The sequence below is a fragment of the Triturus cristatus genome, chromosome 4_2, assembly GCF_964204655.1.
Source record: "Triturus cristatus chromosome 4_2, aTriCri1.1, whole genome shotgun sequence".
Classification (NCBI taxonomy): Eukaryota; Metazoa; Chordata; class Amphibia; order Caudata; family Salamandridae; genus Triturus; species Triturus cristatus.
The window spans coordinates 613,277,218-613,303,254 of NC_140586.1; positions in this window are offsets into that span (position 1 = coordinate 613,277,218).

Below are 26,037 nucleotides of genomic sequence, written 5' to 3' on the forward strand. Positions count from 1 at the left end.
AAGGGCGGTTATTCTGGGCCTCGTACCGCTGCGGTCGGATTTTTTGGGCGGTTGATGCTAATTTGGCCGCCGGTTTTCCCACGGGGCCGGCGGGCAGTTGTTTTCCGTTTCCATGGCGGTCGGGGTGTTTTTCCACCCTACATCCTAAGGAACTCTAAGTTGGAACCTATAGTGATACATAACAGCAAATATAATTTGATAATTCAATGAAGATCAATCCTATCAATAAATACTATAAACATATAAGTGAATGCACATCAAATCAGAGACTGAAAAAAGATAAAAGAAAAAGAAATAGGAAGAAAGAAGAATATAGGAAATAGAAAATAGGATATTAAGCTCACTAAAAGAATAATATGAGAAACAGTTAATGAAAGTTCCAAAAATCGAGGGAAACATATAAACGTACAACATTTAATGAAACATTCCCCAAAAAGGAGAGTACCAAACATGAAAGTGCATCATATTAATAGCTGAACCTACTATATATTGCATAAATAACCACTAAAAAGCTGCAGGAGAAACATATCATGAATTATATTACTTATTTAGAACAGTTAATAAGAGAAGTAAATAAAGTAATTATCATAAGCTGATCTTACAAGTAAGACATCATAACTATAACATAAGTCAACAGTATAACTATCAGGTCATTGGTAATCAATGAAGTCAGGAATTAATACAACAATATAAATAGAGTACCACTTAAATAAACCACTGAACAAGAAAAAGGCAGAGCAATAAATTAATATAGAAAGTAGAAAAAGCAAGTGAATAAAGGATCAAATATATACTGATAAAATATTTTTTTAGAAAAGAGGAAAAACTAGAATGGAAGACGAAGTCGCCAGAAACTAATAATGAAAAATTTAGAAAGGGGGGACAATTGTAGCATCATTACTGCAGGGGATCAAATAGACTAGGTCAACCAGCAAAGTACAGAACAATTCTAGAATTTAAGACCAAAATAATACCAAATGTAAGTTAGCCAGATGGTATTATAAAGAACAAACAAGAGAGGTAATCCCCAGTATCCCCAGTATAACTAAATATAGTACAACAAACTATATTAGGATAGAGTAATAATTGAGGGAGAAGTAAAAAAGGCATCACCTTTTATAAATGAAAGAATATCAGGTACAGACCATGTCAGAAAGTATAGAAACATCAGGGACAAGAAGTACCTGGAAGAGAGTCTGAGTCCATTTGCGATTTAGATTGATTATCTGAGAATGTTGAGAGATCTGAAGGCTCATAAAAAATCTTTGTACAACCTTTGAAAGTGATCCGAAATCTTGAGGGACCAGTAAAAGAGAAGGGAATTTTTAGGTCATTGAGTCGCTTGCATAGATTCAGGAAGCCTTTGCGACAAATCACCGTGTCTCTGGCAAAATCTTGTGAGATAGATAGTCTGTGTCCCTCCCAATGTATTGATTTACTTTTCCTCATTTGTGCCAGAATTTGTTCTGTATGTTGATGATGCAAAGGTTTAAAAATCAGGGGTCTTGGGGAGGACATCGATCTTGGTTTGAAGGTTGGAACCCTCTGGGGTCACTCAATCTCAAAGTCCTTGAGGAAGGACATTTTTAGGGTATTTGGGATCCATGTAAGCAAAAAATAAATTACTGAAGGAGACGATTTTTCACAGTCCTCTGGCAGTCCAAAAATACGGATATTACTTCGTCTATTTCGATCCTTCTGTTCCGTGAGATCTCTCCTCTGTGAAGTCATGGGACGTTCCAGATGTTGAATGTGCCTTGTCTGCTTATTTGTAAAGTCTTCCACATTACCTATCCTCGTTTCTGCATTAGAAACACGCAGTGAAGGGGATTTGAGATCATTACGAATTGTAGCCACCTCTACTTGGAGCAAATTTGTTTTGGCACTTTGTGCAATGTCATGGACTGTATAGAGCTTGAGTAATAATACATCCATAGTTGAAGCAGCCTCAAGATTACCCTTAGTTGGTGACTCCTGAGTTGGTGAGGTCCGTTTAGGGCGTTTCAGATTTCCCTTGGAATTTCTGTCTTTGGTACTTACACCCACACCTTCTGCCATTGAGTAAAATCGTAATAATAACCACAATCAGACTTAACCTGAGCGACATCAAAATACTGAACGTCAGGGTGTAAAAAACATTTGCTGTGTGTAGATAGATTATATTGTAACACACAGGTGGAAAAAGAAATGGGATCAGACTTGAATAAGAAAAATATATCATAGAATTTAGCTTCAGTGAAGCACGCTTGCAAAAGAAATGTATTATAGATCAAGCGTTGACGTATAGTTCACTATTTAATCCAGACGAAGAGCAGGCAGTGAGGATCATGCCAGCAGCAGACAGTTTGTAGCTATAATACCGTTATAATAGTAGACAATCTCAGAGAATAACTTCACAGATTAAATATTTGTCAGTGGCAGCAAATGTTGAAGAAAATGCCAACAAAGTTACTGGGTTTGTGGCTAGAAATTATAACACACAAAGAAAATCCTGTCAGCAGCCCCCATCTTGAATATTCTCATGGTGTAAAAATATCCTTCACATAACAGTGAACATTCCATAACCAGCGTAGCAGTATTGGCAAAAATGTGCACAGTACCTTATGAAAAGCATTGGAAATAATGACCGGTACCCGCGTGCAGACAGACTCTAATCTCTACAAGTCAAAGCGGAACTGCCGTGATGGTCGCCATTTTGAGGGCAATGCGGTCAGAAAATGCCTCACCAGAAACCACTTCGAAAGAGGCAATGGAGACACTTCAAAGCCGCCTCGCAAGTCGTCCGACCGCTGTTTGGTGTCCAAAGGAGTGCGAAAATCAACCCAAGGACATGGTAAAAGCGAGCTTCCGCGCCGATGGTATCGCGGAGCTCAGGGAGGTGCCGCCATCTCGTTGCGTGCTTTGCCACGCCCCCCTCAGTCAACATCCCTAAAGGAGTATCAGTGGCATCCAATGGGGGAAGCTGAGCAAGGTATGCAAAGACTGCGCAGACAAAAGCGGCTAGCAACCACAGGGGATTACAGACTTTGTGGTGAATAAATAAGACATACTAATTGGGCATACAGAACAATGGTTGCAGCTCCAGTTATCATAAAATAAAGTGTGGAATGAACCCCAACAGGCAAGCAGTAAAGCCAGGGCTGGCTCTAGGGCGGTGCGACCGCATCGGGCGCTGACTTGGGTGGGGCATCTTATTTGGAAGTATTGCGTGGTTTTAAAAGCACCTGCTGCTGCATTCCTGTCCTTCACAAATGTACAGGCAAAAAATATAAATGTCAAGATGACTCCACTGATTAATGTGCTTCTTAGAGAGAGCTCGGAGGTTTGTCTTTTGGAAGTTTTGACTCGTGGTAGGGTAGCACAGAAGGTTAATATGCCTGCTGCAAAGAACGTGTACCAATTAGATCACAAAGCGCAGATAATACAAATAGGACAGTGGGTTACGATATTTTTTTCCGGAATTATCCTTTTGTGACTGAAGTTTATAAATTATAATCCTAACATAAAACAGTGAGCTTTTAACTGCCACCAAACAGCTGCATAAAAAGTGCAAGACATAGTTTAGAGCGTTATGATTTTCTCCAGTCTTTTATCATCCTAATGTTGAAAAAACGGGTTAATTTGCATAGAAATCAATTCGGTTTATTAAAAAGAAAACCCAACCATGGTGTTAAGTTTTATATTCAGAGTTTGTGCTTCTCCTGACCAAGCACTGTTAAACTATACTGTCTACCAGAATGGATGACGTGACACCTGTATCTTGTAGTCCTCTGTTTTATGTAACATTTCCTATACACTAATCTACACACCTATTATTGATTGTCTATGTAGTGTGTGTGATGTAAAGTGCTCTGACACCATACACTAGTATGAGTGGCAACGGCGCTATAAAACAAATAAAACACATCTGAGAGAGAGTGGTTATAGAGACTTGAGAGGCATTGTTAAAGGGTGGTAGTGAGGAAATCCATAACGGAGGTGGTTATTGGGGGGCACAAACAAATATTGTCACATAGGACACCACCAGCACTAAAGCCGGCCCTGAGTGAAGCTGCCAAGGACACTCCCTTCTTGTTGGGGTTTATTGCACTAACTTAAAAGAGAGTGGGCTAGACTGCTGCTGCACAACCAGGTTCAACAAACACTCACACAAGTGCCTGCGGCATGATGGATAATTCTTAAAGCAGCACTGGAGCTCTGGACAACATATCTGACTGGCCTGCCTTTTAAGGCACAGGCCACGTCATCAAGAGGACAGTTTCCAGCATGTCAACATCTCTGTAGGTTGCCTGTTGCCCTTCAGTATGCTCGTGAGTCTGGCGTCTGCAACAAGAAAACAGAAAATGTGGGTAAGTAAACTGAGCAACCACTTTCATGCCCTCTTGGAAATTGTGGCATCATGAAGCACTCAAATGGTTCAAGAACCTTCCCATAAAGAAAACAAAATGTATAAAGTAGCTGTGGTTGTCTTGAATGCTCGCTTTGACGTGAAAGGGAGAGGATGTGGTCTGACAGCTAGATTGCTGACTTTTGAGCTGGGAAAGCAAGGTTCGAGCTTTGAGGTCGCGGCCACATCCTGTGATTCCGGGCAAATCACATAGTCTTCCCGTGCCTACCAAAAAAATTAATGTGTCCTTGTGTAATGTAACCGGTGCTCATGTAAAGCGCTCCAATACCTTCGAGTCGAGTTTGCGCTATATAAATCTGCAACAAAAAAAACATCAACCCTGACCACGAAAGATTCAAGCAACCGGAAGTGTGTTGGAAAGAAGGGGAGTCAACAGAATATTTTCATGCATACCGCTATGAAATGGCCAGCAAATTCACAGACGATGCCCAACCAGAAGAAGTTACAGCTTTGATAATACAAAGATGTCAGATATCATTGCTCAGGAGACTAATCCTGCTGGAACCAGACATTAAACTTGATGTTATTCAGATGCTAGGGAGGGTGTTCAACCAAATATCGATGTAATAATATTGGGAGACAGAAATATCAGACACTAAATAAGTCAAACAAATCTTGTGATGCACAAATATCATTGACAAGAATATCGTTTTTTGAGGTAAGTAATATCATTTTAAATAATAACCAATGTTGTAAATATTGTTTTCAATATTATAGTGGATAAAAAATATTGTTTTTTAATTGTATTTATTTTCACTATATGTTGTTTGCGGGATGTTAGGTTTGTAATGGTATAGGGTGGGTAGATAATTTAGTAATAATAAATAGGCAAGTATTCATTGATAATTAATTAATTGATTTTGATCATGTAATTCATGGAATACTTATTTATTTTACTTATGTTTCAGTTGCCGGCTGCTAGGTATGTATGGGTCTAGGGTGGGAAGTTAATTAAGTGGAGAGTAATTAACAATTAAGGGAACAGACACACAAGAATGAGGTATGAGGCAATTCTACCTGCACCTATTACTTAGTTCGGTCAAGAGGTTTTTAACTTTTTTAGGGTGCTAAGGATCTGAGATTCAATACCTCTAAATCTCCAAGGGAGTCATGAACAAAAGCACTATGATCCAGCACACCATAGAAATTGTATACAATACGATATTATAAATTCAAACAACATTGATCCAATCAGCAGGTTTCGTTTCAAAATCCTTTATTCATTTTTCTTCTTTTAAAATCTGTGTAGCCAACGCGTTTTTTCCATACGGACTTCTTCAGGGCGACAAATAATCATAAACATACATATAAACAATAAGTAGCGTGCTCTATGTTTAAACAGTGTCATATTTACAATCTTATTTACAAATTTAAAAACTTGTTTTTCAATATACATTATATACATGATATACAAAATATACAAAAATTTAACCTGCTGAAAACAGAATATACAATTTGGACTGGATTATTTCCTTTAAGATAAACATGAGTTCATAGGGTGGATAGTGGTCCCATCCCAAATATACCTTGGAAGGCTATTCTGCCTAATTTAGAAGGTTTCTACATAGTGATTTTTATGTCTTATTAGCGGAATGGGGAATTTTTCTTACCAAAATATTATTTCATAGAAGTCTTGTTTATATGTTCCCTCAAAACTGAAGTCAAGATACGTTTGCTCCTTTATGAACCAAATTTGTTTGTGATCTGAGGATACAATAAGTGGCAACATGATATGACCATCTCTATATACTCATCAATATCACATCTTTGTTTATATTTATCAAAGCCTCCTCCTTTGTATACAATAAAACCTAATCCATCAATCAATTGGTTAATTGCGATATCAAGATAAAGCGTACTGTATTAAGTATCCTTTTGTGGTATTCTCAAAATAAGATATCCTGTGTAAGGGCAAAAGTCAGTATCTATCAAAAGAGAGTGTGAAAGAGAATAAGTATGTTAAAGACATTCATACAGATTTATAAGAACACTCATAGGGATACAGTGTCTATTGTGGCTCAACTATATATCATGATTCTATTAAAATCTATCATACTCCTCTTACTGGAGTTATATGCCAGTTCTATTTTTCAAAGTTCATATACTCTACTCGGTGTATTGGTGAACACACATGGTAAGTTTACATTAACTACCCCTATCTAAATAAGAGTTTTGGACAGACCAACAACTATTGGTTTTGGATAGAAAAAAAAATGTATATTCAAATTAAAAATGTGACTGTAAACATACTGTCCAAGACAACCCATTAGGAATTTAACTTCAATTTTGTTAGTTATTCAATAATGAGCAAGAGGTAGAAGGTTCCCTATTGACATTTACTTAGGAGTTACAGATTTCAAGAGTAATCCTTCCAGCGCACAGTCCATGTATTAGTGAGACTAGCGTGAGGTTCAAATTTAACTTCAGTTTTATTAATTATTCTATAGTAAGCAAGAGGAAAGAGGTTCCCTATTAACACTTACTTCAGAGTTCCCAATTTCAGGAGCAATCCTTCCAGCGCATGGTCCATGTATTGATGAGACTAGCGCGAGGTTCAACCTTATATAGCTCTCCTACGTAACACCTGTGTCCACTTGAGACATTAGATGAAGCCAGTTGTGTGTAAAACGGAGCCGCCATATTGTAAGATGTTAAATTCTGATTAACCAAGTGTAAACAGATGACAGTTTAATGTAAAATATATAGACTGTAAATAGAAAAACGACAAAGAAACTTGTTTTCAAATTTTGTAATAATTATTAATGCAGTGTCCATGCAAAGCATTTTTTACAGGGTTATGTTTTAAATAGTCTGTGTAGTCAATTCGATGTATGCATACGTATAATATCCTTATTAATATATTTACAGGCGCCATCTTTGAACAATGAAAGACGCCATCATAAAGGATATTTTAATCAACCAGAGGCAAAGCGAAAGCTCTTGTAAATCGTTTCTATATTTACTTAGGGCATTAACCCCTTCAGTGCCCATGACGAGATAGTCTCGTCATGGAGCGCAGTTGCGCTGTGCCCATGACGAGACTATCTCGTCATGAACCCCGCCCGCTAATGAAATGCCCGGCACAGGGCGTGGAAAGGGCGGGGCACAGAAGGGGTTAAACTGCCTCTATGTGTAAAGCAGAGACGCCATTTTGTAATATGTTGAAACTCTCACGAACTGAATGTAAACATAGCCCAAAGAGATTCAAACATGTATAGACCCGACACGGAAACGACAAAGGAAGGCTGTTTAAGTTTTGAAAGGATAATTCCTAATTCGGTAATCATGTGCAGCGCTTTTTAAACTTTTCAAATGGGATCATATTCTAAAATAGTTTGTAAATTTGCGGGCGCCATCTTGGAATACTAAAGAACGCCATCATGTGGGATGGTTGGGTGTAGATACAGGCATATGTGATCCCGAAGCAAGCAAAAAGGTTTATTCTAATCTTTTTTAGAACATTCCATATAAAGATTTTATATATATACTTCTTACCCAAGTCGTACTTTGAACTCTGTGTTCACTGGTGTCCGAATGAGATATACTCATTCATCACATATTGCTGTTAATGTCATTTATGGGTGCCATTTTGGAGTGGGAAGCAACCCCCAAAAAATATATCATTGTTTATATATTTTATAGATGCAAGGTCTAATAGTAAGGTACAAACTTATTAGAATTATTCAGAGCCTTCATTGAAATTGCCTCAGTATTATCCTATGCAGGAACTAGTTTGCAACACTTAGAAAACATTTCCTTACATTCATACCCTTGAACAGTTAGATTTAATGCAATAATGCTCTTATAACGAAAGCGTATAAACAGCATTTCATTACATACATGCCCTTAGGCGGTTGGATTTGATGCAGTAATACTCTTATCTTCAATCGTAATGCAGATAAACAGTACCGAGAAACAAACAAAGTAACAAAAAACGCACAGTACATAAGTATTTCATAGAGAAGAGGTAGCAATTTTTGTATCTGTTGCATACAATATGTTTTCAAAGACCATATGTATATATTTCTGTACTATAAAAAATGGAAAAATTTGTTATTGATGTTTAGGCCCATATTAATGGTTCTGAGACGACAGATTCAACTCGCCTCAGCCTGCCTCAATATCTTCTCTCTATCTCCACCCCTTTCTGGTGCCTTCACATGGTCAATTGCATGAAACCAAATTTCTGGTTTATCCAAATGCAATTCTAAAATATGTGTGGCAATCGGATATTTATCATCCCTGTTTCTTATTGCTCTTACATGTTCTTGTATTCTGGTTTTCAATTGACGAATACTGCTACCAACATAGATCTTATTGCAATGACATCCAATCACGTACACAGTATGCGTGGTGTTACAATTTATGAAGGAATTGATCTTATATTCCCTTGCAGTATTGTATCTGAATTTGGATTTTTTATTCAATCCAAAAGGACAGACATTACATGAGCCACACGTAAAAAAGCCAGCCGGCTTTGTCGGTAACCATGTACCAATCTGTTCCTTCCGTTCCTTAACATAACTAGGGCAAAGAATATTTTTAATAGTCTTGCCCCTTTTGTATGCTATTTTAGGCTTGATGGAAATAGTGCCTATGGGAAGCTGTGCTTTAGTCAGTAAATGCCAATTTTTTCGTAATATGTTATATACATGATTACTGTACGCGTTATATTGCGTCACAAAGATTACACCCTCCTTTCTTGTTTGATTCTCATTCCTATGTCTTTGTACCAGGGTATTTTTCCTATCTAGCTTTCTGATTTTATTTTCCGCTGTTGCAAGGCACTTTTGTGAATAGCCTCTACTTTGTTTTTTATAGTTTCTAAGTTGGTATTGAAGCATCTTTCTTCACTGCAGTTTCTCCTAACGCGAACCATTTCGCCATACGGTATTGCATATATGGTTGTACTCGGATGCGCACTTTCGGCATGAAGCACGCTATTGCATGCAGTCGGTTTCCTGAAGATTTCACTTTGTATTTTTTTGTTACAATCAATCAATCAATCAGTGACACTTGTAAAGCGCGCTACATACCCGTAGGGTCTCAAGGCGCTGGGGGGGGGGGAGGGGGGGTGCCGCTACTGCTCGAACAGCCAGGTCTTCAGCTTCTTCCTGAAGGAGAGGTGGTCTTGGGTCAGGCGCAGGTCGGTAGGGAGGGAGTTCCAGGTCTTGGCGGCCAGGTAGGAGAAGGACCTTCCTCCTGTAGTCGCTCTTCGGATGCGGGGGACGGCGGCGAGGGCGTGGTTGGCTGATCGGAGGTGGCGTTTGGGAGCGTGGAAGTTGACTCGGCTGTTGAGGTAGCTCGGGCCTTGGTCGTGTAGGGCTTTGTGTGCGTGGGTGAGGAGGCGGAAGGTGATTCTTTTGTTGACGGGGAGCCAGTGAAGGTCTCTCAGATGTCCGGAGATGTGGCTGGTTCGTGGGATGTCGAGGATGAGTCTGGCTGAGACGTTCTGGATCCGCTGGAGTCTCTTCTGGAGCTTGGCGGTGGTACCGGCGTAGAGGGCGTTGCCGTAGTCCAGTCGGCTGGTGACGAGGGCCTGGGTGACGGTCTTCCTGGTCTCGGTGGGGATCCACCAGAAGATCTTCCGTAGCATGCGTAGGATGTTGAAGCATGCCGAGGAGACGTTGTTGACTTGCCTGGTCATGGAGAGGGAGGAGTCCAGGAGGAAGCCCAGGTTGCGTGCATGGTCTGTCGGTTTGGGTGTGGTGCCCAGGGCGGGAGGCCACCAGGAGTCGTCCCAGGCGGAGGGTGAGGAGCCCAGGATGAGGACCTCCGTCTTGTCCGAGTTCAGTTTCAGGCGGCTGGTCGTCATCCACTCGGCTACCTCTTTCATCCCTTCGTGCAGGTTGGATCTGGCGGCGGCGGGGTCGTTGGTCAGGGAGAGGATCAGTTGGGTGTCGTCGGCGTAGGAGATTATGCTGAGGTTGTGTTTGCGTACGATGGCCGCGAGGGGGCTCATGTAGACGTTGAAGAGGGTGGGGCTCAGAGATGATCCTTGAGGGACGCCGCAGGTGACTTCGGAGGCCTCTGACTTGTACGGTGGTAGGCGGACTCTCTGTGTTCTTCCGTCGAGGAAGGAGATGATCCAGTCCAGCGCCTTGTCCTGGATTCCGATGTTGCTGAGGCGCCGTACTAGGGTGCGGTGGCAGACCGTGTCGAATGCCGCAGAGAGGTCTAGGAGGATGAGGGCCGCTGTTTCTCCATTGTCCATCAGGGCTCGGATGTCATCGGTGGCGGCGATGAGGGCGGTCACGGTGCTGTGATTGGCTCGGAAGCCGGACTGTGAGGGGTCGAGGGATCCGTTTGTCTCGAGGAAGGCGGCCATCTGCTTGTTGACGGTCTTCTCGATGACTTTGGCTGGAAACGGGAGGAGCGAGATGGGGCGGTAATTCTTGAGGTCGGTGGGGTCCGCTGTAGGTTTCTTTAGTAGGGCGCTGAGTTCGGCGTGCTTCCAGCTCTCAGGGAAGATGGTGGTGTCGAAGGAAGTGTTGATGATGTCTCGCAGGTGGGGTGCGATGACAGCGTCGGCCTTGTTGAAGACGTGGTGAGGGCAGGGGTCGGTCGGTGATCCGGAGTGGATGGAGTTCATCGTGCGGATGGTGTCTTCGGTGCTGATCGGGGTCCAGGCGTGGAGGGTGGTGGTGGGGGGTGGTTGTTCGGTCGTGGTGTGCGTTGGTTGGTTGTTGAAGCTGTTATGTATGTCCGCGATCTTGTTGTGGAAGTATGAAGCGAGGGAGTTGCAGAGGTCTTGCGATGGGGTGATGTCGTTGTTTCCTGCGCTGGGGTTGGAAAGCTCTTTCACGATGTTGAAGAGTTCCTTGCAGTTGTGTGCGTTGTTGTCCAACCGGTCTTTGAATGCTGTTTTCTTGGCGGCGCGGATCAGCTGGTGGTGTTTCCGGGTGGCAAGTTTGAAGGATACAGCATACAGCTGTATCCTTCAAGAGAAAAGATTGAGTTCCTAGATCTTACGCTGTATGCTTGTAACAAATAAATACAAAGTGAAATCTTCAAGAAACCGACTGCATGCAATAGCGTGCTTCATGCCGAAAGCGCGCATCGGAGTACAACCATAAATGCAATACCGTATGGCGAAATGGTTCGCTTTAGGAGAAACTGCAGTGAAGAAAGATGCTTCAATACCAACTTAGAAACTATAAAAACAATTTTCTAAGTAGAGGCTATTCACAAAAGTGCCTTGCAACAGCGGAAAATAAAATCAGAAAGCTAGATAGGAAAAATACCCTGGTACAAAGACATAGGAATGAGAATCAAACAAGAAAGGAGGGTGTAATCTTTGTGACCCAATATAATGCCTACAGAAATCATGTATATAACATATTACGAAAAAATTGGCATTTACTGACTAAAGCACAGCTTCCCATAGGCACTATTTCCATCAAGCCTAAAATAGCATACAAAAGGGGCATGACTATTAAAAATATTCTTTGCCCTAGTTATGTTAAGGAACGGAAGGAACAGATTGGTACATGGTTACCGACAAAGCCGGCTGGCTTTTTTACGTGTGGCTCATGTAATGTCTGTCCTTTTGGATTGAATAAAAAGTCCAAATTCAGATACAATACTACAAGGGAATATAAGATCAATTCCTTCATAAATTGTAACACCACGCATACTGTGTACGTGATTGGATGTCATTGCAATAAGATCTATGTTGGTAGCAGTATTCGTCAATTGAAAACCAGAATGCAAGAACATGTAAGAGCAATAAGAAACAGGGATGATAAATATCCGATTGCCACACATATTTCAGAATTGCATCCGGATAAACCAGAAATTTGGTTTCATGCAATTGACCATGTGAAGGCACCAGAAAGGGGTGGAGATAGAGAGAATATATTGAGGCAGGCTGAGGCGAGTTGGATCTGTCGTCTCAGAACCATTAATATGAGCCTAAACATCAATAACTTATTTTTCCATTTTTTATAGTACAGAAATATATACATATGGTCTTTGAAAACATATTGTATGCAACAGATTAAAAAATTGCTACCTCTTCTCTATGAAATACTTATGTACTGTGCGTTTTTTGTTACTTTGTTGTGATCTCGGTACTGTTTATCTGCATTACGATTGAAGATAAGAGTATTACTGCATCAAATCCAACCGCCTAAGGGCATGTATGTAATGAAATGCTGTTTATACGCTTTCGTTATAAGAGCATTATTGCATTAAATCTAACCGTTCAAGGGTATGAATGTAAGGAAATGTTTTCTAAGTGTAGCAAACTAGTTCCTGCATAGGATAATACTGAGGCAATTTCAATGAAGGCTCTGAATAATTCTAATACGTTTGTACCTTACTATTAAACCATGTGCCTATAAAATATCTAAACAATGATATATTTTTGGTGGGTTGCTTCCCACTCCAAAATGGCGCCCATAAATGACATTAACAGCAATATGTGATGAATGAGTATATCTCATTCGGACACCAGTGAACACACAGTTCAAAGCATGACTTGGGTAAGAAGTATATATATAAAATCTTTATATGGAATGTTCTAAAAAGATTAGCATAAACCTTTTTGCTTGCTTCGGGATCACATATGCCTGTATCTACACCCAACCATCCCGCATGATGGCGTTCTTTAGTATTCCAAGATGGCGCCCGCAAATATACAAACTATTTTAGAATATGATCCCATTTGAAAAGTTTAAAAAGCGCTGCGCATGATTACCGAATTAGGAATTATCCTTTCAAAACTTAAAAAGACTTCCTTTGTCGTTTCCGTGTCGGGTCTATACATGTTTGAATCTCTTTGGGCTATGTTTACATTCAGTTTGTGAGAGTTTCAACATATTACAAAATGGCGTCTCCGCTTTACACATAGAGGCAGTTTAACCCCTTGCATGCCCGCCCCTTTCCCCGCCCAGTGCCGCGCTTTGTATTAGCGGGCGGAGTTCATGACGAGCTGGACTCGTCATGGGCACAGCGCCACCGCAGCCCATGACGAGTCCAGCTCGTCATGGGCACTGAAGGGGTTAATGCCCTAAGTAAATATAGAAACGATTTACAAGAGCTTTCGCTTTGCCTCTGGTTTATTAAAATATCCTTTATGATGGCGTCCTTCATTGTTCAAAGACGGCGCCTGTAAATATATTAATAAGGATATTATACGTATGCATACATCAAATTGACTACACAGACTATTTAAAACATAACCCTGTAAAAATGCTTTGCATGGACACTGCATTAAGAATTATTACAAAATTTGAAAACAACTTTCTTTGTCGTTTTTCTATTTACAGTCTATATATTTTACATTAAACTGCCATCTGTTTAATCAGAATTTAACATCTTACAACATGGCGGCTCCGTTTTACACACAACCGGCTTCATCTAATGTCTGAAGTGGACATAGGTGTTACGTAGGAGATCTACATAAGGTTGAACCTCACGCTAGTCTCATCAATACATGGACCATGCGCTGGAAGGATTGCTCCTGAAATTGGGAACTCTGAAGTAAGTGTTACTAGGGAACCTCTTTCCTCTTTCTTACTATAGAATAATTAATAAAACTGAAGTTAAATTTGAACCTCAGGCTAGTCTCACTAATACATGGACTGTGCGCTAGAAAGGATTACTCTTGAAATCTGTAACTCCTAAGTAAATGTCAAGAGGGAACCTTCTACCTCTTGCTCATTACTGAATAACTAACAAAATTGAAGTTAAATTCCTAATGGGTTGTCTTGGACAGTATGTTTACAGTCACATTTTTAATTTGAATATAAATTTTTTTGTCTATCCAAAACCAATAGTTTTTGGTCTGTCCAAAACTTTTATTTAGATAGGGGTAGTTAATGTAAACTTACCATGTGTGTTCACCAATACACCGAGTACAGTATATGAACTTTGAAAAATAGAACTGGCATATAACTCCAGTAAGAGGAGTATGATAGATTTTAATAGAATCATGATATATAGTTGAGCCACAATAGAAACTGTATCCCTATGAGTGTTCTTATAAATCTGTATGAATGTCTTTAACATACTTATTCTCTTTCACACTCTCTTTTGAGAGATACTGAGTTTTGCCCTTACACGAGATATCTTATATTGAGAATACCACAAAAGGATACTTAATACGGTTCGCTTTATCTTGATATCGCAATTAACCAATTGATTGATGGATTAGGTTTTATTGTATACAAAGGAGGAGTGCTCTGAACCTCCACTCGGCCTCAAACAAAGGATCTACCTCGCGGCCAGCGTTCCCGCCCTCCATTTCCTGTGGCCTTCTTAATGTCCGCTCCCTTGTAAAGCACTACGACGAAATCTCTCTGTTAGTTGAGTCAGCTAAATTGGATATCTTGTTCCTAACAGAGACTTGGACTACACCAGATAGTGGAGCGGAGTTGGCCTGGGCATGTCCCCCAGGATATTTTATTAGACATATTCCTCGAACTGCGGGAAGGGGTGGCGGAGTGGGGTTTATTTGTAAAGAGACACTTTCTCTCTCACAGTTTACAGTTAAACAGGTGGTAGGCTTTGAACTTTTGGGCTTCTCTCTAATGGCTCAAGGTGGTATAGTTTTGGCAGGTCTTTTGTGTTACAGACCGCCCTCTAGAATGGCCTCTTCTTTCCAGCAATTCATTGACCTTATCTACGATTTGTCTAACTCACACTCCAACTTTAAAGTGCTGGGTGATTTTAATTTACGACCGCTAGGCCCACAAGAGCTAGCCTACAGAGAAATCTGCCAAGCATGTAACAACATACAGTTGGAACAACTTGTGCAATGTTCCACACATGTGAAGGGGAACATCTTGGACTTGGTCTTTGCGGATAAAAAGTTGGTTGTTATTAATGAGGTCTTGGATCAATGCTGGACAGACCATGCTCTGGTTCTCATGTCTATTTTTATGTCAGGAGAGCAGCGTAGTGACAGCTCGGCTGGGCATAACTTTAGTAGACAGTGGTCCCGTCTGTTAAGGGGGTCAAGTTTACCTTCTTTGTTGCCTACAACCTTTGCGGTGCAGGAAACCGTGGATAAAAGCTACGCTGCCCTTAGTAAACAAATTTTAACATCACTGGATGAACTGATCCCTCTAAAAAGGGTGAAGAACAAGCCTCGGAGAGCCAACGCCTGGTTCACTGGTGATCTTAGCCAACAGAAACTCCGCTGTAAACAGGCGGAGCGTGCTTGGAGGAGAGGGTGCGCGGATTCGAATCGCGCAGAGTACAGACAGGCTCTGCGGGAATATAAAGCCCACTTAAAGATGGCTAAGGCAAAGTTTCTGGAAGATTCTCTGGCCAAAGCCACCAATAAATCACAGACCCTTTTTAAGTTGGTCAACAATTTGGCAAACCCGGCCTGCGCAGTACCAGTTACCATAGCATCTCAGGAGCTGTGCAATTCCTTGGCCACTGCATTTGAGGAAAAAATCAGGCTTATTTTGAGTGGCCTCTCGATCTCGAGCCATTTGGTCCCGATAGAGTCTTCTCCACGGAAACCTCCTCGCCCCCTGGGTGATGAGGAGGTTAAGGGGGAACAACAGCAATTATCCTGCTTTCCTATCCCTTCCTTTGAGGAATTCTATACAGTGGCTAATGGTGTGTCGTCGGGTTCCCCACTTGATCCTTTGCCACATAGGATATGGAAGGCCTTCCAGACAGAACTGCTACCACCGCTGTATACCATCTGCTGCCAATCATTGGCCTCAGCTTCGGTTCCTGATAGTTGGAAGCTTGCAATCGTGACACCTTTGCTAAAAAAGGCCTCACTGGACCCGCTATGTCCAGCCAGCTATAGGCCTATCTCGTTGCTTCCATTTCCCATAAAAATTCTAGAGAAGTTGGTTACAAAAACTTTATCAAACTTTCTGGAATCTAACGCTTGTCTGGACGCAGTCCAGTTTGGATTCAGGCCAGCACATGGGACTGAGACCGCCCTGATCACCGTGTTGGACGATCTGCGAATGCGTGTCGACACAGGTGAGGCAGCATTTTTAGTGCTGCTGGACATGTCGGCTGCGTTCGACACGGTGGATCATGCTGTCCTGCTGGATCGTCTCCAGAAAGCGGGCGTGGGTGGTCTGGCGCTGGGCTGGCTTAAATCTTACCTGGACAATAGGCAACAAGCAGTTGCATTACCACCGTTTCGTTCAGACATACGCCAGGTGAAGCAGGGTGTGCCACAGGGGTCCGCGAGTAGCCCAATCCTTTTCAACCTCTACATCCGACCCCTAATCAGTTTGATAAAATCCTTCGGCATCTCAGTCATCAATTATGCCGATGATACGCAACTGATTTTTTCCTTTGAGGGTAAGGAGGCAGTCTCGAGGGATATTTTCCATCAGTGTATGTCGGAAACAGCAGAGTGGCTTCGCCTCAATTCACTCCAATTCAATGGGGCAAAGACCGAGGTGCTTCACTGCTCATTGGATCAGCCCTCTCGCCCGTTGCCAGAAGACTTCTGGCCGGCATCCATTTTGGGTACTGTGACAGCTGCTGAGTCGGCCCGTAACTTGGGGATCATGTTTGAGCCTAGTCTGCAGCTGGATGCCTCGGTAAATAAGACTATAGCAACGTGCATGGGCCTGCTTCGAGCCCTACGTAAAATCTTGCCGTTGCTTCCCCTAGAAGCTCGAGCAGAGGTGGTGCGCAGCACTATACTCAGTAGACTAGACTACTGCAACGCACTACTTCTGGGGGCACCTAAGTCTTTAGTATCTAGGCTGCAGAGGGTTCAAAACATGGCGGCCAAGTTGGCATTAGCTCGACCTCGCTCCGCGTCATCCTCAGAAGCATTATCTGACCTTCATTGGTTGCCTGTCCAGCAGCGTATGCTCTTTAAAGCTGCCTGCATTGTGTTTAGAGCGCTGCATGGTCTGGGACCGCTGCCACTCCAACATCTCTTTTCTTGGTACCAGGCTGCTAGACCTTTAAGATCCTCCTCGGCTTTTTTGATTACAGTCCCTAAATTTTTTAGAGTGAGGATGGGCGGACGTGCTTTTGGTTTTGCAGCAGCTAAGCTGTGGAATACCCTCCCTCTGTTGCTAAGGAGTAAGCAAGAACTAATCTCCTTTAAAAAAGAGTTGAAGACCTATCTCTTTCCAAGAGCAATGTAGTGTATTAAATCTGATGACTTACATAAGGTCAAGCGCCAGGATACCCTTGGGGTGGCAGTTGCGCTTAATAAGAACTCAATACATACATACAGGAGGCTTTGATAAATATAAACAAAGATGTGATATTGATGAGCATATACACATGGTCATATCATGTTGCCACTTATTGTATCCTCAGATCACAAACAAATTTGGTTCATAAAGGAGCAAACGTATCTTGACTTCAGTTTTGAGGGAACATATAAACAAGACTTCTATGAAATAATTTTTCGGTAAGAAAAATTCCCCATTCCGCTAATAAGACATAAAAATCACTATGTAGAAACCTTCTAAATTAGGCAGAATAGCCTTCCAAGGTATATTTGGGATGGGACCACTATCCACCCTATGAACTCATGTTTATCTTAAAGGAAATAATCCAGTCCAAATTGTATATTCTGTTTTCAGCAGGTTGAATGTTTGTATATTTTGTATATCATGTATATAATGTATATTGAAAAACAAGTTTTTAAATTTGTAAATAAGATTGTAAATATGACACTGTTTAAACATAGAGCACACTACTTATTGTTTATATGTATGTTTTTGATTATTTGTAGCCCTGAAGAAGTCTGTATGGACGAACGCGTTGGCTACGCAGATTTTAAAAGAAGAAAATTGAATAAAGGATTTTGAAACGAAACCTGCTGATTGGATCAATGTTGTTTGAATTTATAATATCGTATTGTATACAATTTCTATGGTGTGCTGGATCATAGTGCTTTTGTGAATTAACAATTAAGGGCCTGATTATGATGCGGCTAGGAAAGCATTCCCACCTAATCTTTTTTGCGAATGGTTACTGACCGACTCGGATTGGGAGAGTCTGACCGACGGATTATGAAGCATCCGGATGCTTCCAGATACGAGTGGATCGGTTCCCATTGAAGAAAGGGGTGGCAGGAGAAAATTAGGCACCCTGTGGCAGGCACCCCCTTGTGCCTGCCACACTGTGCAAGGCTGGTAAGGGGGACCCACGGGTACCCCACGGGCCTGATTGGGAAGTCTGCGGGTGCAGGGGGGGCCTGCTAAGGGCCCCAAAAGGCTGATTCTGACTGCATATTCGAGTCAGACGGCACGATTCGGAAGGCTGTCTGAATCCAGCATCATAATTGGTTGTTCGGAAATGCGGCCCGTAGAGATGTACGATTCTACTCCGTCATTCCAAATGCTGTTGGGTTCAGATTGGGATATTCCTAACACCTAACACGCATCATAATCGGTTGGCCGGAAACGGTTTCGGTCAGAAAGACACATTTCTGATCCGATTCAGACAGAGCAAATGCCCATACAGCCACTGACACACCCACTCACTCACCCACAAAGCCACTGTCTCACCCACACAGGTACTCACAAACCCAATTATACACTGATAAAGCCACTCACACACCCTTATAGCCACTCACATGCCCCCACACACACCAATACACACAGCCACTTTCATATTATATGTTAAACGTAGTATAACTCATTAGTAGTACACCGAATATACTACTCAAACTTTTGTAGTAGCTTAGTATATATCTTTAACACTCATAAATTCTTAGAAAACACACTCACTTGATGGTGTCATCAATGATGCCATCAGTGATGTCATTTGAGATGCCATCAGTGATGTCACTAACCATGCTCAGGTAACTATAATGCTGAATTTCAATGGTTTTCTACAAGTTAAATCTGAGCTGAACTATATTGTCCCTGTAACCTTTGGTTTTTTTGGTGAATTTCTAAGGTATTTTTAAGGTAAGTAAGATGCTTCTCGATATGCACAGTGGGAAGGGTATGTTGAATGCAGGGCCTCGCTTGGTAATGTGTTACCTCCACCCAAGCTTGCCGCTCATGCTAACCTCCTCCTTGCCATCCATTGTCCAAGTCCATGACCCTGCATCCTCTTACAGCCTTCCCAACTGCCCTTAATAGTTAGTTTGCTGTCCCATCCACCTCCTCTCTACCCTCTGTTGTCTGAGTCCATGCAGCAGCCTCATCTCTCCTGCCCTGCATGGTCATATGTGCTGCCAATGCTCTCCATTTAGCTTGCTGTCCCTGATCACTCCTGCGGCCCTCTGTTCCCCAACTCTATGCCTCATCATTGCCCTACTGCTTAGCCTCTGTGCTTAGCTTGCTGCCCCTACACTCCTTTGCCCCACACTTTGATTTTGTGTGCATTTCCCTGCTCCTTCCTTTCTGCCCTCCATGTTCTATGGACATGCCACCCTCCTATCTACTCTGTGTGTTCTGTTGAGCTGCCACTGTCCTTCCCACCTGCCTGGCATGGTCATATGGCTGCTGCCTGTCCCTGCCACCTCCACCCTGCCTGTCTAAGTTCTATGCCCCTATCCCATACCTCCTGTTCACCATGGTCCATTTTGCTACCACTCCCATCTGCCTGCCATACTCTGTTATGCTGCAATTGCTCCTCCTGTCTACCCTGCATGGTCTGTTAAGAAGCCCCTTCCCCTACCCTATTTTATCTGTGTCTATCCCCTTACCCCCTCCTATCCTCCATGGTTCTTTGTGCATGCCCATACCCCCTCCCTCTTGCCCACCATGGCTGATATGCTGCCATAACCCTCCTGCTTTCTGTGCTGCCACAGCCCCTCCCGCCTGCCCAATGTGGCCAGTTTTCTGTTCCTAATCCCCTCCCACCTGCCCTCCATTGTCTGTGTATATACCATTATAGTCTCACTGTAGCCCTCCATGGTGTGTAGGGCTTTCCGTGCCCACCCTACCAGTCCTCAATAGTCATCTTGCTGCTCCTGCCTGGCTCTCTTGACCACTGTCCTCCATTTTCTATGTACAGGCCACTATACCCTCCCTCCTGCCTTGTCCGGTCCGCTACCATGCCCCTGCTCCCTCCCTCCTGCCCTTTATGGTCTGTTATGCTGCAACTGTCCTTCCTATCTGTCCAGTATGGTCAGCTTGATGCCCTTGCCTCTTGCTATCACTGGTAACATCATCCAAAGAACCAAACACACACCCACCCATACCCCTATACAACCTCTCACACACCTACTCAATTACCTACAAAGCCGCTCACATACCCATTCACAGACCCAAACAAGAATTCACACAAACGCTCAGTCCTCCATGGAGCCAATTACACACCCACACACTCACTCATATAGCCACTCCACAACCATTCACTTACCCATACAACCACTCAAACTAACAATCACTTGCCTATACAACCACTCAAACAGCCACAGCCTCACCCATACAGCTACTCACACACAGACGTATTCACCTATACAGCCACTCATACACCCACTCACTCAACCCACCCATACATCCTATCAACAATGCTACTCACTCAACCATGCAAGCACTCACACACCCACACAACCACTCACATACCCAATTACACATTCATACAAGTATATCTGCTCACTCACCCATACAGCCATTCACACAGATACTCTCTCTGCAATACAGCCACTCGCATACCAATTCACTTAACCAAACACCCACTTAAACAGCCACTCACTTACCCATACACCCATTTACATACCCAGTTACTAACTTAAACAGCCATTCAGACACCCATACACTCAATCATACAGCCCCTCACACACCCACAGAGCTAGTCATAACCCCACTCCCTCGCCCATACAGCCACTCATGCACACACTCACATACCCATATAGCCACTCAGACATCTACTCACACAATGATGCAGACAGTCACACAGCTACTCAGATTACATATGTTAGAAATAGTGTCACTCCTCATTAGTACAATTAGAATACTAATCTAATTTTTGTAGTGGGTTAGAATTTATGTTTAACACTCATCAACTCTTAGAAAACACTTGCACTCACCTGGCTATATTCTATCCTGCACACAGTGTTCAATCTTTATACAAAAGTTCAGGGAAAAGCAAGTTGCTCCAGACATTCAAGCCCTGTTACATACCTAATGCCCTACTATGGACACTCTTTTTCTGTATAAAGCCCCTGACAGTCACTGAACCTGCATTGAGAAATGAAGCGGATATGAGTAGAAAAGTGGGTACTGCTAACAGTTTTTACTCCATGGAGAGAGTTTACTCTGTACCAAACTGTTTGCAGACAGTGAAACTCTCATGAGAAATATACCACAGAGTATTAAAAACTATCTACTAAGCACAGTCCACACTATATGCAAAACAAGTCCAAAAACCAGCAATTCACATAAAACAATCAAAATCTGAAGGTGCTAAAGATCATATTACATGCAACTGTCATACTGTGGTGAAAACTTTAAAGATAGTCCATCTTCAGAAGCAAAACACGTTCATTTACATAGGTTAGTACCTGGTGCACACAATCTTCTATGTTATGGAGACATTCTCAGGCTGAAATTATCCTGTCTATTAGATGAAGGCTGCTTACAATACTTAGGGCTCATTGCGACTGTGGCAGTCCTACAGCAGACAGTGAAATGCACCTTTGGCTGTAGAACTGCCAAAGCCGTGGTGCTGCTGCCTGCCAGATTAGGAGTTAAATACTGGTCTGGCAGGACAAGTCAATTGTTACCTGCACACAGAGTTACTCTTCAATACAAAGAATTATAACATGTTTAATTCCTCTATACATCTATGATGCATTATGAGAACATGTGTTTTATACTGAATAGCTGGACATGGGCAGTAAAAAATAAGGTGGACAAATAATATGGTAGTTACCCGCTACTATGTAAACTATAAAACAAACTAACACACACATTGGATTATGTCATCAGTGATGTCATAGCTGATCTCATGAATGATGACATATGTGAGGTGATAAGCAGTGCATGCCAGAGGCACAAGTTATAGTTAACTCTGCTAAAAATAACTGGTAATTTGCTTTATTTTTTATAAGTTCACAACGTTAATCAGGCCCCACAGGATTTTGCAGCTTTCTATGGCAAATTTTGCAGCCAAAAAGACACATTTTGTGGACCAAAACCCTCACAATTCATGGTATTTTTGTGGTGGGCAAAAAAATGTGTCTGTCACAAAAATTCTGAAGGCCTGTGCTCTGTCACTGCTGGAGACTGTGCTATGTCACAGTATATACATTTGCAGTCTCCAGCAGCACAGAGCCTGGAACTGTTGTGTGTCTGATGCCAAAGAGAGACGGATACAATGTGGCACCATCTCTTTTTGGCATCAGACAACCTGTGCTCATAGAGCACCAGGGGCGGGGGCATGGGGGCGGTTGAGGGTATACATATAAAAAACAAGGAGCCATGGGGGAGGGTAGGTGCTAATAAGAGACAAGAGCGGGTCGAGGGAGAGGAATGCAAGATAGGGTAAGGGACAGGAGAGCCTTTCAAGGGCACGCAGAATCCCCAGGGGCCACACAAATATGTGAGCCAGTTTGCAGGCTAATCGCACAGGAGGGTGCTCTGTGCATATCGAAGGCATTTGACAGAGGAATTTAACACCTCCTCTGTCTGCTGTCCTGTTGCTCACCCTCCCTTTACTGGCTCAGCTGCAGCACAGAGCCAGTAAAGAGAGGGTGAAGGGCAATTGTTTTTCTTAAACATATTTTGAAGCACTTACGTAAAAATCACGATATTGTCACAAAAGTACCGATTTTGCACTTATTTTGCAAAATGCGAGGGTTCAGGTTAATGGCATATTCACCTAAATATGAAGTTACTTTAACCTTTGTTTTTTTCATTGAGTTCTGAGGTTGTTTTTTGTTGGAAACACATCTTTTTATCACACCTAACTATACCGTTACTTTAACCTTTGTTTCTTTACATAATATTTAATTACCATACATAAATCCAACACCCCGCCATGCACGGGCTGGGGATTTTGTGTTTTGGGACCCTCTTTTTTAATAGGAGATGGTGTGGATGACCTTTTTTTGGAAAGATTGGTGAAGATTTGTCAAATGGCATCAAACCATTAAAAAAAGCTCTTTCTATGAAAAAGCAGACAAAACACTAACTACCAGTGGCTCTTGCCACTGGGTAGATAGAGAGAGGATTGTTTTGTCATAGGAAATTTATTTTTTGGTTTGCTTATATCTTTGGCACCATTTGACAAATCTTTCCCTCAAAACTTTTTTCACCTCAGCTCCTTCCTCAAACGTTTTACGCTGATCCATCAAAGGGAGGCAGAGAAAAAAGAGTGGTCCAGAAACACCTTTTCACCATTTATTTTTCCATAGGAACTTTAAACACAGCTACAGCCCAGACCGCTGAATGAATTCACATCAAATTTGGCAGAAAGCTAGATATCAGTCCAGAAAGAGTGCTTTTTTATGATTTGGTGTAGATCCATTCATTAGTTTTGTAACAATTAATGAAAAAAAATGTTGTATATATCACGCAGCGGAGGATTTGTAAACTCAACAGATCTGTTGGAGAGATCTGACTGGCATCCACCACATCAACAATGATGTGGCAGTAGCCATCTTAGGAGTGGGGACTTAGTCCAGAGTCCTTAAAAAAACATGAAAAAAGACATAAGGGTGCCACAAATTCATGGATTATCCACTGCAAGTTTTTTGCTCCCATACTTCATTTAAAAAAAAAACCCTAGGGTGGGCCAGGGGCCAGAGGGTGGTGTAAAATGTTTATTTTGGGGAGAGGCCATGTGGCCCCCTTCCCCATGCCTGTGTATGCCCTGGAGACCATCTTCTGGGGCCAAAGTATAAAATAAATGGAGGAGGGTACGTGACCCCCAGTCAGAGCCAAATTATGTTAATAGAAAGAGGAGGGTCCATGCTACCACCCTCCCTCAGTCTAAAAAGGTTACAGGCACCCTATTCCCCTGGTCATTGTAAACTTAAAAGGGGATGGGGACCATGCATCACCCCCTCCCAGAGCCTCAAAAGGACCTCAGAGACCCCATCCCCAAGGGCTGGCTTTATTACTCTGTCCCGGAGAGCTCATCCCCGGGACAGAGTAGTTTCCCTGCTCACATCTGTTGGGACAGGCAAATATATGTCTCCTCCTGCCATGTCAGAGCATTTTTATATCTCCTGCTGGTTGGGAGCAAACATACCTTCCTTGACTGCAACAGCATGGACAAGGAAGGCAAGTCTGCTCCTAGCCAGCAGGAGATTTTTAATTGCTCCCGTCGGGTGGTAGAAGACTTCTGTTTCCCTGCCTGCACTCCTGCGGGGCAAGTAAAGAGATTTTGCCCCCACCCAGTGGAGCAAGCAAAGACATCCTCAACTGCAAAAACAGCTGCATATTTTACATCACTCATGACATTATCAATAATATCACTATAATATCACTGAAAAATTTGCAATGAAATTCTGAAAAATATAAGAAAACTGTGCAATAGAAGTGCACGAGTTTGAGTTACCTTAGTGCATGAGTAATAGTTACTAGAGCTATAACTGGTGAATTTCAGTGGGTTTGTATGTTTAAAACTAGGCCTAGGCAGAGTTGGAGGAGTTCCGCGTAGTAGTGAAAAACTCCTCGAGCTAGGCATTTGCTTGCCATGCCCGTTCGCGTTACGTTTTCCGTCAAATGTAACACACGAAAACAGAACCACACGGTTTGCATGGGAGCGGCCATCTTGGTTTTGCTGTGTTTTATGGTGTAGGACCTATTTTTTAACCTCCATGAAATCTTTGTAATGCTTCTGTTCTAAAACCTATCTGCCCCTCATTTTTTATTAAAACCTTAACCTGTGCCTTTGTGTTTTTGTACTTTATGTTTTTTTCTATTTGTTTGTGTGTTTTTTTGGAGTTTTTTGGGTGGCTTTTGTACTTTTTTTTCGCTTGACTGGGGACGGCGGCGCCAGCGGAGGGTACATGACTGCAGCAGTCACAAGTAAGGGGGGAGAACCAGCGGCAGCAAGGGTGAACAGTGCTAGGTCACATTACTTATTTATTGTCAAATAGCAATATACTCACTGCGAGGGCGTTGACTGACTTGTGAACAACACCCGCTTACGCAGATACAGTGGGTGTTGAGCAGTTATGTCCTCTTCTATCATCAACTCAGCAGAAAAAGGTTCATAAATGAACATTAAGAATGACGGATTGATGGGAAAGACAAAACAGGATGGAAGGAGAAAGGACGGATGACATGTATGTAATATATGAGTAAAAGGATGCATGTGTGAATAGAAAGATGCCTATAGGTGGATGATGATGATAGGAATCAATCTACATGGCTGGTTGCAGGTTGGTTGAAAGGAATGCTTAGGTGGCTTAAGACAAAGCTGGATGGGTACATGGAATGAGTTAAAGCAAGGATGCATGGGTGGGTAAATGGATGCTGGTGAAAGGTTTTTTCAGAGCTATGTTTGGATGGAAGGATTGATTCAATAATGATGACTAGTTTTCTATGGCGAAAGAGTGGATGAGAGAAAGTGTAGCTTAAATTGTGCATATCAAAGCCAAGGAAGAAGATTAGATTACTAGAGGAACAATGCAATGCTGAATGGAAAATATAATTAGATCAACTTCTCTGGATGGAATAGACTGTGAAAAACATGCCAAAGCTACATTGCTTTTCCCACCGTCTACTTTCTCAAAAGTATGTAGGGTATAGCTA